This window comes from Triticum aestivum, chromosome 7D (genome assembly GCF_018294505.1).
Source record: "Triticum aestivum cultivar Chinese Spring chromosome 7D, IWGSC CS RefSeq v2.1, whole genome shotgun sequence".
In the NCBI taxonomy this organism is placed as follows: Eukaryota; Viridiplantae; Streptophyta; class Magnoliopsida; order Poales; family Poaceae; genus Triticum; species Triticum aestivum.
The window spans coordinates 210,081,405-210,086,450 of record NC_057814.1 but is presented as its reverse complement, the minus strand read 5'-3'; positions in this window follow the sequence as shown (position 1 = coordinate 210,086,450).

Sequence of the window (5,046 nt, the reverse complement as noted above, 5' to 3'; positions counted from 1 at the left end):
GACGGAGGAGGCTGGGGTGGAGAGGGTGTTTTGGCGCCCAGGGAGTATGAATGGGGAAATGGAGGGAGAGAGGAAGGGGGAACCATGTCTTGAGGGCATGCTTGTCTCAAATGCGAGGAAATTTACAAACTTAGCCCCCGTTTAAAATTTCCACATCACGGCAATATTAGTCGGTTGGGGATAGGACGGTAATCTCGCATACACCGAATATTTGCCGAAGGAAATTTCGGCCGACGAGAGTTTGTTTTGGCGCCCACCGTGTATGAATCGGGGAGGGAGGCGATTTCGGCCGAGGAGACACTGTGTTTTGGCGCCCACCGTGTATGAATCCGGGTGAGAGGCGGTTATGTCACGTTTGAGTGAAATTATAAACCTACCCCTATCGAAACCTATAGAAATCGAGCCGATAGGCTTTGCGTGTCAGGGATAGGCAGTAATTTCCATCTCGCAGATTTTGGTTTCGGGCGGTTACTGCGACTTTTCCCGCTTCGTTCAAATTTTTGCAGAGAAAGAGTGCATGTTTACGGTTCCAAATATTTTCGAATCCAGTTTGTATTCTATATTTGTTTGGGCACGATCCATTTTCGATTGGAATAAAATTCTATATACATCATTTTTATATATACTTTCAAAAGCACAACACCCTTTATACATAAATATGGTTTACAAATGGCATGATCTCAGATTCATAAGGCTGGATCCATCTTAATTTGGATTTTCAAATATTTGAAACCACTTTTGTGTTGAAATCCAATGTATGCATTCCTCGCTAACTGTCTCCAATTAATGTGTGTTTCATGCGGGTTTTTTTACTTCTCAAACATGCATAATGTGTTTCACACATGCAACATATAGTGTAATCCCGTTTAGACATTAATTGCATATAAACCATGCATTGTCTCTAATTAAAGAATCTATGGATCACTAATATTGATAAACTATATAGCATTACACGTGTCCCCAAATTCAAATGAATATGCATGTTTGATACACCAATTTTCGTGATGATATTATCGGTGTCGTGATCTCTAGTTTAAATATTTGAATCCCCTTTAATCCAGATATTCGTCTCATATAGCTATCACTCATGATTATATATATATCTCTAGACCTATACGCCTTCACCGTCTCTCGGGTATCTCTCGTGCTACTTGTATGTCAACAATGATCTTTTATCTTCATAACACACTGACGGTACTCTCTCCCTCGACCTTCACTCTATCTCTCTCTAAGTATATCCCCCTCCCTGCTATGTGTCTCTAACTATGATTCTCCCTGTGAAATCTCTTTCTCTCACACGAACACAACCTTCGTCTCCCGGGGTCTCATTTCTCTCTACTATTCCCCTGTGTGCCACTCGCACACCCCCTCTCACACAGAGATGTCTTGCGCTCCTTAGGTATGAGAAGCTACAACTCTTCCTCTTAAATATCTCTTTCTCAGACACAAACACAAACTCTGTCTCCCAGGGTCTTATATCTCTCCACCACTCTCTTGTATGTCGCTCACACACACCCTCTCTCCCTAGAGATATCTCGCGTTCCCTGATATGTCTCTCTAGCTATCAATCTCGTTGTGAAATATATTTATCTCTCACAAACACAAAACTCTGTCTCTCGGGATCTCATTTCTCTCTGATATTTGTTTGTATGTGACTCACATGCACCCTCTCTCTATCTCTCTCACACCCACACACATAACTCAGCCTTCTGATCCACTCGACTCTTGTCTCTAACACACACACTAGCTAGCATCTTTACTTTCTATTTATCTGTTTCTCCATCAACCTTCTTTCTCGCCCTCACTCTTGCTTCCTATCACGCACACTATATATATTTCTCTCTACATGCAATCATGCGCCCTCTCACACACACATAACTTCACCTGCTGAACCACTCGGCGGTCATCTCCAACACTCAAACTAGCCGATGTCCCTCTAGCTAGCATCTCTATCTCTCTATCTATCTGTAGTTTCTCCGTCAACATTTCTTTCTCGCACGCACTCTTGCTTCCTATCACGCACACCATATCTATCTCTCCATACATGCATCTATAGGTTGATCTCTTTTGCACAATCGTTGTGTCTCGCTCCCTCTGCTCGCCATAGATGCATGCTCCAGCCCACGCCACTGTCTCTTAAAGACAAAAACACATGATCGATTATCGGGCCTTCTTCCCACCACTCTCACATGCAGGCATATTGTCATACCGATCCGTCTCTCCCACGTCGTTGATCTTATGACTTATGTCTTCTTTCTTTTATCTCGATCATGCGCGCGCGCACATACACACACATCCCACGTATACATGTATACCTCTTGCACATGCACGTTCAAGGTCTCCTATGTCTCCATACGTAGTTAATTACCCTCAGCCCTAACCCTACATCGAATCGTTCTCTTCTTGTGTGCACATAACTTCCGGATGGATGGGTAAAACACCCACTCACACTTAACAATCTCCTTCTAGCTACCCCCTCTCTCACTCTTCCCCTACATCCCCGAAACCAATAAGACTGTCCCCTCGTTTAACTCCCGCCTACATGAACCATCGATATATAGTAGTCTTCCTCGGTGTCTCTCAAACAAACACGTTCTCTCGATGTCGACTCCTCTCATGCGCACACGCCTTCTCTTCCCTCTCTATGGGCCTTTTCTCTCTTGCACCCCCTTGTTGGTCACCTCTGCCATACACATCACCTATCTACGATGAAGCCACACACACTTAAATTACATTCACCACCGAAGACTCCGCTTCACACACACACACACACCCAAACACACACACACACACACACACACACACTAAGACTCCATCTCACACACACATGCTCTAGGTGGAGCATTTGTTCGTACCACCCTTCGTCCAACCATACCCGTATGATAAACAATCACCTTAATTTACTTGTATAACATGGACAAATTCCACTTTACTTTAGTAGTTAGCAAACTTCTCATAATTATATAATGCAAATCACGAGCTGGAAGTGACATTTTTTTACACAACCACGTTAACATGGCCACGTAAATCACTAGCTAAAGTGTAATACCATTATACTTATATCCTGATGCAAAAGGTTGAGTACATGACCGAAGAGTAGAGTCGCACACATGCAGTCTGTCTCTCAGAATCTCACACACATACCAGTTACGTGACACCCCTTAAGCAGACCCGTATGTTACAATTTGTGCACCCGCGGGTACACGTGATGGTGTGCATTTATTTAAGCCGGACGGCGAACCCAAACAGCAGCTGCATTCATTCCCCTCCTGCTGCCTCTTCTCTGGTTGTCGTTGCCCGATAGCCATGGCCCGGTCGAAGGTAACAACATACGCCATACTCCCGCCGGAGCGGCGCTTTAATCTGGAGGCGGCGCGTAGCCCGGATCATGGCCTCCCTGCCTCCGGAGTCCGGACTAGCCGGAGCTGGACGAGGAGGCGTTGGAGGCGGAGCAGCACGCGGAGCCGGAGGAGGAAAATGATGACGCGGAGCCGGAACAGGAGGACGACGACGCGGGTGAAGCAGATCCGGAGGAGGACTATGATTTCCATTATACTCAGACTTAAAGGGCTTTGAGTTACACGCCACATTTATTTCATAGATATAAGAGAAAGGAAATTTTAGTGGTCATGCATGCATCTTTTTGTGCTAGCACTCCTATATAAGGGTTGACCGGTCGCTTCCCACGAGCGTGCGCGGGCAGTGGAAGAGGAAGGAGAAGGGAAGCGGGCTATGGAGTATGCCAGTTGCAGCACGATCTCCCAGGAACATTCATGCCAAACAATGCATAGTTGTACAGTATAGTCCAGCGGAGTATGAATTGGCCTTTAGGTTGCGTGTGGATGACATGGCTGCAACATGCAAGCTGCAGTTCGACAGCCTACCACTCCGCTTCGCACGGTTTGGTCACGCAAGATTTGCATGCACGCATGTCACGCATGTACTTGTCGAAGGCGTGCTGGAAAAAGGGCAACCAGGTACGCTAGTGCGTGTTGGTCCATGCGCCCGGAAAACAACTAATCCCAGTCGCTGTAAATGTCGTGCGTGCTTTAATTCCGGGCTAGTGGATGGACGCGAACGTGCCGTACAACGAACTGCCCGCCAGCTCCCTAATCTCTACTCCTATAATAATAATCTATCTCTATCTCTCTTCTAGTACTACTCTACTACTACTCTTATAAAAAACAGAGTTGGTGATGATGGTGTGCCTGCCATCCTGCAATATAGGCTGTTCGATTTATATGTGACGGATAGGAAGAAAACTATGGCAATTTTGCAAAAAGATACCCACACCCCTCTCCACATTTGCAAATAAGGCCTTCCCTCATTTATCCTTTTCTCTCACAAGATAAACTACTCATACAAATGCATCTTGATGTTACGTGCAACCCACGAGGATGTTTCCTTGGGGCTCTCTCCAGCGCGGCGTGGCCGTAGTTGCAAGTTGACGCCCCTTGAGATGCCGACGTTGAGGGGCACTCAGATTTTGTCCAATGAGCAGGTAAGTGATGAGTTTGACCACATAGTAAATGCATTCTAAAGACTACTTCCGTGTCCATTTCCTAATTCCCCTGCGGCCCACTATTTCACAGGTTAGGCTTGGTGCCAGTGGAGATTGGCTTGCATATGTACGGGAGGGTACCAACATCAATTTGCACAACATTTACAACGGTCACACCGTTCCCGTAGAACCTTTGTCCAACATTAGGATCAACCATGCAACGGGCCATCACCTGAATTGGTACGATGGAACCACGGTGAGATTGAAGAAGATAGCAATCCTGGAAGCCCTGATAAGGTCGTCCACCAACCAAAATTACACTCTCATCACGGTGTTCGACATCACGATTGCTTTCACGAACCCTGTACATGGCGGTCAAAGGTGGACCATGCTGTCTGCGGCCAATTTGTTGCCATACGAGTACGAAGATGATGTGCTTCTTTCTAACCGCATCTTTGCGGTGACAAACCAGGGGACTTGTTTCGTATGGGACACATCCTACGGTATACTCCCTCTCTTCCAGTTTATTTGTTTTGAATTTTTTC